The sequence below is a fragment of the Pleurodeles waltl genome, chromosome 5, assembly GCF_031143425.1.
Source record: "Pleurodeles waltl isolate 20211129_DDA chromosome 5, aPleWal1.hap1.20221129, whole genome shotgun sequence".
NCBI classification, from domain to species: Eukaryota; Metazoa; Chordata; class Amphibia; order Caudata; family Salamandridae; genus Pleurodeles; species Pleurodeles waltl.
In genome coordinates this window covers 117,389,745-117,403,005 of record NC_090444.1, presented here as the reverse complement: position 1 = coordinate 117,403,005, position 13,261 = coordinate 117,389,745, and the positions used below count along the sequence as shown (strand labels likewise).

At 43.7% G+C, this 13,261-nt stretch overlaps 1 long non-coding RNA gene across 1 annotated transcript in view; it reads right to left on the bottom strand.

Annotated features, from left to right (window-relative positions):
• Positions 1 to 1,156: 1,156 nt before the first annotated feature.
• The window catches only part of LOC138297220 (uncharacterized), a 76,294-nt gene continuing 64,189 nt past the window's right edge, over positions 1,157 to 13,261 (bottom strand). The window contains exon 3 of the long non-coding RNA XR_011203940.1: positions 1,157 to 1,258. This is a non-coding gene — a long non-coding RNA (uncharacterized lncRNA). The remainder of the gene's footprint in view (positions 1,259 to 13,261) is intronic.

Here is a 13,261-nt window from a genome sequence, read left to right as displayed (position 1 = left end):
AGTCCACACAAATCACTCTCATATAATAGATGGAATATGTATGGACTGCACTGGCGAAATCTAGGATCCTCTGAGTGTAATGTAGTTGACCTGTACTCAGCTGCTTGTATTTGTACAGGGTGGTCATTATACCGGACAGCTATTCCAGTGGGAAATAGGTGTGGAAAACAGCGAGCCTATACACTTTTTTACCACACACTCAAACATGCGCCCTTTGCTTGTTTCATTAGAAGGCGATCAATAGCATCACCAATAACTTATTTGGAAGAGAGTGGATGGATACAATAGTGTTAATATATTTCTTCTGATGTGGGTCCATCCACTTTCTCAGTTTGTCCACATGATGGTAATGTTTCATTATCCATAGAACTTGCATCTCCCCACAACATTGACATTTTTGTAACTGATATGTTTTGTCAGGTGTAATATAGTTTTGTTTTTAACTTTACTAACATCTACTAACTTTTGCCAGATTTGTTTTGGTAGGCACACCATTCATTAGAATGATCAGTAGATCATCAATATGTTTGTCTACACCCACAGTTTCTACATTCAGTTTAAAATCTAAAGGTAAGTAGATAACTCTTTCTTTAAGGCCTTTGTGTAGCTCTATCGGTAGCAGTTTCCTAGTCTTTGGTTTCATACAAATTATTGCTTGAAAAGAGTACGTAGATTGTATGAGAATTGACTCATAAATATTTAATTGAGCAAGTTCTTCTGGAATTTATACCAATTCTAACTTGCTATGTATTCCTCTGGCTGGCATTTGGTTGCCCTCTAACTTATCATAGCAAAACTTACATCTAATTTGCAGTGTTGACAAATCAAACCATTCCTCCACAAATAAATATACACCAATTTTTTGCCACTTATCTCTGTTCTCCTGTTCAGTTTTTGAGACTACAACATCATTGCGAGTTTGGCTTTTGGATTAAGTGCATTGAGGACAAATACAAACAAAGTTTGGCTTCTTATAACATTTATTGGTTTTAATGTCACTTACTGTTTCTCCTTCTTTGGTTTAATTTAAAACTTTGCTTTGTTTTTCCATGCTTTGGCACACTTTGCAGTTTTACACACACTATTTTGAGGAACTTCTTAGTTTTCTTACCAGCAACTCTTGTCTCTTTACACACATTATCTGCTTTTTCCCCTTTTCAGTCTTACTTACAAGGACATAGCATTCTTTCCTCTGTTTTTTTCTTGTTTCTGTCTTTTTTGTCATTCTTTCTCTTTATTTGTAAATGCAGGTACATATCTGAAAAGCAAAAAAAAAAATACATTTAGGGTTACATGACATACTATTAAATTAAATAATTTATGTGATTAAGTTGCTACATAAAAAGTTATATCACTATGTAGCAGCCACTCCAAGTGCCTTACTTTGCATTTGTAATTGACTGTGTCAATGTTTGCATGTGTGTCCTACTGACTGCATTAGCGTTTTGCTGGGTGTCGCAGTGTGTGTTTCTGAGTGTGTGACTTGGTGTATTAGTGTTTGCCTAGGTCTGTCAGTAGCTGTATTAGTGTGTGACTGGATGTGTCACTGCCTGCATCAGAGTATACCTGTGTGTCAGTGGCTGAATTAGTATCTGGCTGAGTGAGTCACAGTCTGTATCAGGGAGCACAAGTGTGTGTTAGTAACTCTATCAGTGTTTGACATGATGTGTCAGTACCTGCATCAGTGTGTGCCTGGGTGTGTCAGTGGCTGTATTAGTGTTTGGGTGAGTGTGTCAGTGTCTACATCAGTGTGTGCATGAGTGTGTCAGTAGCTGCAGGAGTGTTTGGCTGGGTGTGTCAGTGCCTGCACCTGTGTCTGCTTGGATGTGTCAGTGACTATATTAGTGTTTGGCTGAGTGTGTCAATGTCTGCATCTGTGTGTGCATGAGTGTGTCAGTGACTTCATTAGTGTCTGCCTGGGTGTGTCAGTGCATGCACCAGTGAGTGTGAATGCATGTGCCAGTGACCGCATTAGTGTCTGGCTGGGTGTGTCAGTGCCTGCATCACTGTCTCTCTGGGTGTATCAGTGACTGTACTAGTGTCTCATTGTCTGGATCAGTATGTGCATGTATGTGGCAGAGACTTTATTACTGTCTGTCTGGGTGTTAATGTCTCCATCTGTGTGTGCATGTGCGTGTCAGTGGCTGCATTAGTGTCTGACTGTCTCAGTGTCTGCATCAGTGTGTGCATCGGTGTGTCAGAGCTTATACTAGTATTTTCTCTGGGTGTGTCAGTGCCTGCATCTGTGTGTGCTTGGGGATGTCGGTGACTAAATTGATGTTTGGTTTAGTGTGTTAGTGTGTGCATCAGTGTGCGCATCTGTATGTTAGTGGCTGTTTTAGTGTTTGCCTGGCAGGGTTAGTGTCTGCATCAGTGTGTGGCTGGGAGTGACAGTAGCTGTATTAGTTTTTGGCTGGGTGTGTTAGTGTCTACATCAGTGTGTGTATCGGTGTGTCAGAGACTGAATTATTGTTTGGTTGGGTGAGTAACTCTGTGTGTCAGTGTGTGCCTGGGTGTCCAGGTACCTGTATTAGTGTTTGGATGGATGTGTGAGTAGCTGAATTAGTGTGTGCCTAGGTGTATCAGTGCCTGTATTGCTGTGTACCTGCGTGTCTCAGACCCTGCATTAGTGTTGCAGTGGGTATAACAGTGTCTGTGTCAGTGTGTGCCTGGGTGTGTTAATGTCTACATCAATGTGTGCTTGGGTGTATCAGTGCGTCCATCTAAATGTCACTGGATGGGTCAGTGGCTGCATAAGAGTATACGTATGTGTCGTGGGTGTATTATGTTTTAGGTGAGTGAGTCAGTGTCTACATGAGTGTGTGCATGGGTGTGTGAGTGTCTGCATTAGAATTAACCTTGGGTCTGTCACTGTCTGTATCAGTCTCTCTCTGGGTGCGTCATTTGCTTTATTAGTGTTTGGCTGGGTGTCTCAGTATCTCAGTGTATGCTTGGGCATGTCACTACCTGAATTACTCTCTGCTTGGATATCTCATGAGCTGTGGGTGGGAATGTTAGTGTATATGGGGGGTCTGTGAGTGGCTGTCTGAGTCTGTGAGTAGGTGTATAAGTATTTATGGGGGCCTGTGAGAATGTCTCCATATGTCTGTGATTGGGCATGTGTCTGTCTGAGTCTGTGAGTGGGTGTATGAGTTTATATGGAGGTCTGTGAGGTGGTGTGTGAGTGTCTGCATGGGTCTGTGAGTGGGCATGCAAGTGTCCATGTGGATCTGTGAGTGAGTGCATGAGTTTCTATATTTTTTTCTCTTTCACGACGGGATCCGTGGATTCACCACAAATGTATACGTCGGACCAGGCTGAGCCCCCAAAAAATCATTTTTGGGCATCTACTTCCCATTCTACCTACTTTTGCCACCTCTATAAGACAAACATGGGACAGGAAATCTTCATGTAAATTGCAGCCCACATTTCAGCCCCAGGGACCATTTGCCAATATATAAAAACGGAGGCCACAACTTTTCTCTCAAGTTGTGGCCAGGCAATGTGGGCCATGCTTTGGAGTCTGCAGATCCACTGTGGATGGTTCAGCAGAGGGTTGGCGCTTCTAGATATACCAATGTGTTTTTCCTTTAATATCTCTGTAGGAGCTAGTTTCCATACGAAAAGCGTTTTTTGTTTTGCCAAGAACCGCCATTTGACGAATCCTCACAGAATTTTCAAAACTAGTTTGCCACTTACTTCAGCTGCTGTCATGAAAGTTTCGGGGTGATTCATCAAGCATGGGGTGAGAAGAAGGAGGGTCCCAAAACATGTTTTCCCCAATTCAATTTCCCATAGGGATTTTGAACATGACTACAGCCCGAACCGCTGGACGGAATTACACCCAATTTGGCAGGAAGGTATCTCTTGGTCCAGAAAACATGCTTTGTTTTATGTCTTGTAAGTCAAGTCAGTGGTTTTTGAGATATTAGAGGAAATAAAATGTGTAAATCTGGGCGGAGCCTAAGCACAGATCTCATGGTGAGGTTTGATTGGCTGCCAGCACTTCAACCAGAAAGTGATAGCAGCCATCTTGGTACCAATATACATGATTGCACCCCATTGGAATGCATTGTAGTGAATGGCAGGTTTTGAGGGTCACAAAAAGGTGAATGTATAAAGGATGATAACAGATTTTAGTTACAATATAAATCATTTTATCACTAGGGTGATTTTACCCTGTGAATAAGCCTTCTGCTAGGATTTCAGAAATCATGTTGAGAAAAAAGTTTTCTCATGATTTTCCCATTGAGGTTATGGAAGTTGCTCCAGAAGCTAGAATGGGAGCATGTTTTCTGTAAATTCACACTATCTTCCTCAGCAATATGAGAATGAAGTCTGAAATTTTCAGTAAAACATGTTATTCCAACAGGAGCAGCCTGTCAGTGGATTCCCTTGTGTTCTACTGCAGCCTCCTTCTAAAGAACAACTAGAGTGCTAACAGTCATACTTATGATAAAAGTGTAGGACACCTGAAGCCATCTTGATTGAATCAAATTGGTAAAACTTAAAACATTTAATTTAGAAAGGAACAACATGAGGGGTTTATTTTTTTTCTTAGCAATTGTGGTTAGTGCTGTAGAAAGAAAAATTACAACATGTTTTATGTGTGTTCTCAAATATCGTCCTCTTCTATTTCATTAAAACATTCTGATGTGTAGACTGAAGCATGCACTTTCAAAAACCAGCAGCAGACTTCCACTTAACTCCCTAGTGAGCAGCAGTTTACTACATTGTACTAAGGAGCAACTAAAGTGCTAACATTCTGAATTTATGCCAAAAGTGTGGTACATCGGACCGCCAACTTGATGAAATTGAAGTAGAAAACTGAAAGCATTTTCGACTGAGAATACTCTAGTAAATGAGGAAATTAGGGAGCTTCATAACAAATAGGTCTTCCAAGATGGCCACCAGAGGAAAAAGAGTCCAAATGTAGTATACGTACCCAATTGGAGCCCAAGTATAGCCCAATGACATAAGTGTGCAAAACACTTAGGCCCTCATTATGACCTTGGCAGTCAAAAGACCGCCAGGGCCGTGGTGGCGGTCTCACAGCGAAGACCGCCACATTATGAGTGTGGCAGTTTGGCCTGTGCCAAACCGCCACATCCATACTTGTACCGGCAGGGCGCTTAGAGAGCTAGACCGGAGATCAGCATCTCTGATCCAACTGTCCACTGAAGACCGCCGGCAGTATCAGTCAGCTTTCCACCACGGTTTCTGCGGCGGTAGCACCGCCATGAAAACCCTGGCGGAAACGATACCGGTGACAGGAAATTTCTTTCCTGTCACCGGCAGATGACTTCCCCAACCACCCCTCTTTAACTTCAATATACCCCACCCCCTTCCATAACAGCCTCCCACTATGCCCCTTCCATGCCTGCACCCCCTCCCCACACTCCCACTTCCATACCAGCATCCCCTTCCCCCGACCCCCCTTCCATACCAACACCCCCCTACTCCACCCCCACTTCCATACAGCACCCACTTCCCCTCCCCCTCCCCACATACACTCATTCACCAACACTTACATACACGCATTCACTCACACGCATACATACACACATTCACTCACACGCATACATAGACGCATTCACTCACACACATACATACACACATTCACATAAACATTCCAACATGCACTCCCATAAACAATCATGCACGCATTCACACACCCATACACACACGAATACACACACGCATTCAAACACCCATTCACACAAACATACACACTTGCATTAACACGCAGACAACACCCACTCACACATGCACACACAACACACCCCACCCTCCCACCCCCCTCCCCTGTTGGACGATCGACTTACCTTGTCCGGCAAGGAGGTCGTTCAGCAGGGAACGGGAACAGGCGCTTCCAGTGCATCACCATCAGGACACCGCCAGGCCATATTACAGGTCGTAATACTCCTGGCGGAGTCCTTGAGGCGGGGCAGGGAGGTCCCTGCGTCTCCAACCGCCAGCACTACTACTGGAGGATTTCCACCCAAATTGTGGTGGAAATCCTTCAGCACTCGTAATATAGTGGTCGGAAGACCGCCAGCACTGGCAGTCTTCTGGCACCCATGGCTTCGGCAGTGTTGAGAAAAGACCGCCAAAGTCATAATGAGGGCCTTAGGTTTTCGTTTTTTACAGTATTATATAGCGCAGACTTGACCCTAAGGTAGTGGAGTGCTTTGGGAAACGTCCTCTACGCCGACTCTTTAGTAACAAAGTCCTGGTTAACGAAAGCGGAACAGCGATTTCTTTAACCACGAATTTGTTATTTTGTGCCTAAACCACGCATGTCCTGAACAACGAACATGCGTGGTTAAGGCACAAACAAGGGAGTCGGCTGAGGAGGACGAAGCGGATGACGAGGCGATGACTCAGGTAAGTGGGGGGGGTGTTTTTTTTTAGGTTTTGGGGTGGGGTGGGGGGCGGGGTTTTAGGTTTTGGGGTGGGGTGGGGTGGAGGGTCGGGGTTTTTAGGTTTTGGGGTGGGGTTGGGGGGCGGGGCGTTTTAGGTTTTGGGGCGGGGGTGGGGGGTCTGGGTTTTAGGTTTTGGGGTTGGGGACGGGGCGTTTTAGGTTTTGGGGTGGGGGTTTTAGGTTTTGGGGCGGGGTTGGGGGGCAGGGCGTTTTAGGTTTAGGGGCAGGGGTGGGGGGTCGGGGTTTTAGGTTTTGGGGTGGGGTTGGGGGGGCGGGCGTTTTAGGTTTTGGGGCGGGGTGGGGGGTTGGGGGGTTTTAGGCTTTGGGGTGGGGTAGGGGGGGCGGGCGTTTTAGGTTTTGGGGCAGGGGTGGGGGGTCGGGGGTTTTAGGTTTTGGGGTGGGGTTGGGGGGCGGGGCGTTTTAGGTTTTGGGGCGGGGGGTTGTAGGTTTTGGGGTGGGGTTGCGGGGCGTTTTAGGTTTGGGGTGGGGTGGGGGGTCGGGGTTTTAGGTTTTGGGGTGGGGCTGGGGGGGCAGAGCGTTTTAGGTTTTGGGGCGGGGTGGGGGGGTCTGGGGGTTTTAGGTTTTGGGGTGAGTTTGGGGGGGCGGGCGTTTTAGGTTTTGGGGTGGGGGGTCGGGGGTTTTAGGTTTTGTGGTGGGGTTGGGGGGGCGGGGCATTTTAGGTTTTGAGGCGGGTGGGGGTTGGGGGTTTTAGGTTTTGGGGCGGCGTGGGGGGTTTTAGGTTTTGGGGTTGGGTTGGGGGGCGGGCGTTTTAGGTTTTGGGGTGGGGTTGGGGGGTCAGGGTGACGCATGCAGGATCAATGGGTGCCTATTACTAATGCCTTTACCAGGAATGCCTTTACAACAAAATATTGTTGTTAAGGCATTCGTAGTAAAGGCATTAGTGGTAACAACGAGGTTGGTGTTCTGACCTCGTTGTTCAGGCACTCGTTGTTTCAGCAGGCGGCGTTCCGACATACAACCAAGAGCTTTACATGAGCATCAGTCACATTACACAAGGACACAATCCTTTTAGGCTTTAGGCATGTAGAGATGAAGTGATTTACCCAGAATCACAGGATGTCAAGCTGATGGTGAAACTCAAACCTGGTTCCCCAGTTGCAAAGTCTGCAGCTCTGGCAGTAACCCCAGATTCTCTCCCCGAAGTGCTACATACAATCAAGTGATAAACTGGATTAAAAAAATCAAGACAGCAAATAATTGAAAAGTTCTTTGTGGCTATTTGAGAAGCCACAAACTATGTCCTTATTTTAGTTTTCTTAGAGCACTAACCATAATTTCCCTACCCACCTTCCCCCTGCCCTCTGATGTATGTATGCTTACCCCTGCTCCCTCCTTTTTGCTCATCATGTTCCTTTGACCTCCCATTGCCCCTCCATTCTACGCTGGGTATTCTGTTGAGCTTTCAGTGCCCCTCCCACCTGCCTAGCATGGTCAGATGACTGCTGCCTGCCCTGGTTGCCTCATCACTGCCTGTCTGAGTTCATTGCCACTAGTCCGTCGCTCCTGTTCTCCATGGTCCATTTTCCTGCCACTCCCTTCCGCCTTCCATGCTCCGTTGTGCTGCAACTGCTTCTCCTGCTTACCCTGCATTGTGCTGCAACTGCTTTTCCTGTCTCCCCCACGTGGTCTCCTGTGAAGCCCCTTCCCTTGCCCTCTCTTGCCTGTGTGAAAGCTGAACTAATGAATAACAAAGTTGCATTGATAAATGAACTAAAAAATTACATGTTTTAGGTTAACTTAGGGAAAATAAGTGTTTCTGGAAAATGTGCTCACCAGAGTGTCCATCATCATGCATGCAACATTTATAAATAAATAGCATTAACTGTTATATTAATGTGCATAAGTGAATGAAATGTATTAATAGACCATATTGATGTATAATTAACATGTATTTGCTTAATTTACTAAATGTAGAGTAATTGCGAAAATTCTAGGCCTGCTCAAGGCTTGCTCGACTAAGACTCATGATAAGTTTCATGATATTAAATAAATGGGGGATTCCAGGAGGAAAGTTCGTAAATGTCCTTTTGAGTAGAATTGACATTCTGTAATTTACAAATGACTAACCGACATTGAGGGAGAAGCCAGTGGAATGTTAACAGCAGACAGATAGGTTTGTGAAGTTCGCAAAATTTCAAAATGCTATTTGAAATAGTGGTTCCAGCTGAATTATGGGCTGAATGCAAAAGGAGTGTGGATTGGTCAACAAAAGAGCCTCCACTACATTTAGCTACAGGTGCACCATCTCCAGATGTGATGAAGTGCTATTATAAGGTGATCGTATTTTTGAAAACAAGAATTTCTCCCAAGAACATTGACTGGTGGAGAATGGACAGGACAGCTCAAGAGGGAAAGGAGTCCATACATGCGTACTATGAGAGATTGTTGCAAGCATTCAAGCATTACAGTGGTACAGAAACAATTGAGCCAAAATACATTATTCATTTTGTGTTCAAATCTGTGGAAGGACTGAGACCAGAAATTAGCCAGATGATTAAGAGCCATTTAATTTGTTGACAAGCTAAGACGACTGATGAAGTGGTGCAGTATGCACAATACTGTAGTGATGATATTGAAATGAAGCAGAGATTGAAAGATAAGGCAATGGTGATGCAGATTAAAGCAGCACAATCAGGAATTCAAAGAAGTTTTCCACAACAGCAGCCGGGAAACATGTGGTTTCAGAATCAGGCAAAAGGTAGAGGTCGTGGTGGAAATATGGATGTGAATCGTGGACCTGATTTGAGTACTGTACAAAGTGATGTGCAAGAAATGAAAAGGTTGTTACCATGTCACAGTTGCGGTGGCCTCGGGCATTGGAAGCGGGAATGTCCGATGTTAGATCAGAAAGGTGTAGTTTCACAGATGAATGAAAACAATCCTTTTGCTGACATGAGAGGACCAAGAATGAGAGGACAAAATTTTAATGTGAACCAAATGCAAAGTCCTCAGCCTATGCAGCAGATGCAAATGCCACGTTTGCAGGTGCCAGAGTCACAGCAAATGCAGTCCCAGATTCAGATGGTGCCTAGACAACAAATTCAGATACCTCAAGCCCCAGAGAAACAGCAACAGATGATGCTTACTCAGCAGAGCACCGGTCAAAGGTTTAACACCAGTAATAACACAATACACCAATACCCATTACACAGCGACGACGAGTCGAATGATGAGTGAGAGTTTGGATGAAGAAGAATGCATGCTGGCAGCATCATTAGAGGTAGACCAGAAAGGTCCATATGTGAAGGGAAAAGTAATGGGTCACAAAGGCCCTCATTATGGACTTGGCGGTCTGGGCCGGCCATGCCGGATGGCCCACCATCCGGCATGGCGGCCCAGACCGCCACACAATGATGACAGGGAGGGCTGCTATAGGCGGCCCTCCTCCACCGCCAAGCTGCCTCTGATAGGCAGCCTGGCGGTGGACAGCATCATTATACGACAGGGCAGCACTGCTGCCCCTCGGATAATGATCCCATTTCCACCAGCCTTTCCCTGGCAGACTTCCCCGCCAGGGAAAGGCTGGCGGAAGGGGTGCTCTGGGGCCCCCCTGGGGGCCCCTGCACTGCCTATGCACTTGGAATGTGACAATCAAATTCACCAGAAGGGATAAATATAAAACCAATTATCTAAGCAAAAACCTCAATTTTTCACTGAAACATAATTTCTTTATTATAATTAAAGCAATTCTATCATAATGTCCCCAAATTACCTAAACACCTAAACAACTAATGCACAAAATTATATACCAGTAAAATCTAATTATATACAAGTCTAGTACATAAAGCAATCAGCCAACAATTCCATTGGGGCACCGTATTACATAAGACATAGGTTGCTTAGCCATCCAGTGGCAAGCAGTCACAAAACAAGGCAGTGGCAGTTGTCCAAGAAAAGTATCTAGCCTCAGTGAGAGCGAACAATCACTGGAAAAATGTCCGATACAGTCCATAAATTATTAAATCCAACAATTCGGGAATTCCAACAGTCACTCCTTAGGATTTACAGTCGACGCGTTTCGTCCTTAACAAATCCGGCCTCCTCAGGACAATGGAAACAGTGCCTGTATATACAACATAAACAAATTACCTAAACCGTTATAACTCATCACAACTATATACACTACCAGGTGTAGAGGTCCCACACCTGTTCACCGAAAAAAAACACCTTTGTGCTCGTGAAAAAATAAGTGAATTAAATGTGAAAAACAATAGAAACCTTTTTTGATAATAATAACCCAATAAGTCAGGCTGAACGCCATAAAGATAATTGTAGAGATGTTTTTTAAAAGATGTTTTTTAGAAAAACAGAGTCAGACCCAGAGATGTGGCAGAAATGAATAAAGAAATAAAAATATAACAAAATAAGAACAATAGAAAAAAACAATAAATGGCACTATTACCACATAAGCCTTTAAAAGGTTAATCATTATACTGCAATGTATGTATAAGAGCATGAGAGAAAAGCGTAGCAAGAGGGACTAACCTTAGGGCAGAAAATTCATATACTGCAGGAGCGATAAGAAACTAATAAATCGCAACCAGACTCCTATTGTGCACAACGGAGAAAACAAAGAGTTTTACTCAAAGAGTCTAATTTATTAAACGGATCACAAAGAAAAACCGAAGCACTAAAAAGCGCACAGATTTACCCAGGGCGTACCTGTTGAAAAAACAGCAAACCAGCCGACTTTGTACCGGGTTTGACGCTTATATGCATAACGCGCTGTCAAGAAGCACGTATAAATAGACATGCCGCCGGCAGTCTCTCTCGCTACGCGTCCTCAAAATAAACAGCGAGAAGGTGACTAAACATGCCTCTCGCTCTGTAACAATAATATGGTGGCCATTTTTAAATGTCAAAACAATCTTTAACTATAACAAAGAAGTACACAACCCAATTATACTCAGCTCACTTAACATGCTATCATTCTGACCCAGCGCATAAGAGGCTTTGAAGTTAACACAGCCTGTTAAAACTACCAAAAACACGAATAAGTAAATTTATAATCATTAAAAATAACATACCGAAGCAAGATACATCAAAGAAAAATACTTACAAAACATATGATAAATACATAAACGCGACAGACACCTGCATATATTATTAGCAGTACCTGTCCCATCAATAACTACCCAAGTGTGATATATATGTATAGCATACTTACAGGACTTGTACTAAATACATGATCTAAACAGGCCTATGTATCTATTATTAACAGTGCCTGTCCAAACGATATCTACCCAGGTATGATGTATATATTTATCAAGAAAACTCATGAAACCCACATATGTAATAAAAACCACCCACAATAAACAGAAACAATAAAATTAAACAAAACATTTTTTGAACAAAAAATTATATACATCTCTGGGACTGCTTGCAGCCAACATCTTTTACCGATGTGGAGCTATACAGATAAGGCCGATATTTAGCCAGTTACAGTTTGATTAGGGCCCACATTTCAGACAAATCGTTTAGTCCCCTCCTAGCCGTCCCAAATCTTTCTATCAAGCGTGCTTCCATTCTGTCCAACACGGAAGCTGACAAACTTCCTGTTTTTATTTTGTCGACTACATACAAAATCGACCATGTGATGTCTTCTGGACGATGATGCTGTTCAATATAGTGGTCCACCATTGGGGCACCATGTACCGCACATCTGATCCTGGACATAAGTTGGAGAATACGTGTTTTCACGGGTTGTGTCGTCTGACCGATATAGGTCAGTGAACAGGGACAAGTGATACAATATATCACTTGACGAGTATTACAATTTGAAAAACAACGTTGGTAATGTATTTTACCATTCAGCTCCAACTGTGTGCTCTTCTCTCTGTACTGGCAAGCCAGACAATTCATACATTGGAAATGTCCAATGATTGGAGGAAGAGCTAGCATGCTTCGCAAATTGGCCTTTTTCTTAGTATTAGAGCTAAACGGAGCATGTACTAAGGAATCATAGATATTCCGACCTCTTTTAAAAGCAAACAAGGGTTTATCTAACCCTACAGGAAGAAGTAACTTACAGTTTTTTTCAATAATGGCTCTAATACGGTTTGCTTTAGGGTTGTATGTCAATACGCACGTGAAAGGACACTCCCTGTTTTTAGGCTTGGGGACTAACAGATGTTCACGTGGAGTGTACCATGCGCGTTTACATGCTCCTTTTACAATTTTTTTAGGGTAACCCCTATTCATCAGTCTAGATGACAGCAATTCTGCATTTTGGAAGTAGTCTTCTTTGGTAGTGCAATTTTGACAGATCCGAAGAAATTGACCATAGGGTAAGTTCTCCTTAAGAGACCGGGGACGATTACTTGAAAAATGAAGTAGGGTATTTCTATCAGTGGGTTTTTTGTATAGACTCACTGAAATATAGCCTTCATTAGATTGGATCCCTAGGTCTAAAAAATTGATCCGTTTACAGTCAGAGGACAATGTAAACTTAAGATCAGGTGTTAAATGATTGATCCATTGATGAAAAACAGTAAGAGCCTCCAGATCGCCTTCCCAAATCATAAAGATGTCGTCAATATATCGTAGCCACATTTTAATGTGGGTGTGAAAAGGGTTATTTGTATCAAAAATCCATTTGTCTTCAAAAAATGCCATAACGAGATTCGCAATTTCAGGGGCAAAATTGCACCCCATTGCTACACCCTTAACTTGCAGGTACAGCTCATTGTCAAATGTGAACACGTTGTTTTTTAAACACAACGTAGCCAAAGAAAGCAAAAAAGAAGAAGGGACTTTATGCGGAAGAGGTCTCTGATCTAAATAGGAACTTGGAATGGGCAGTGCAGGGGCCCCTGT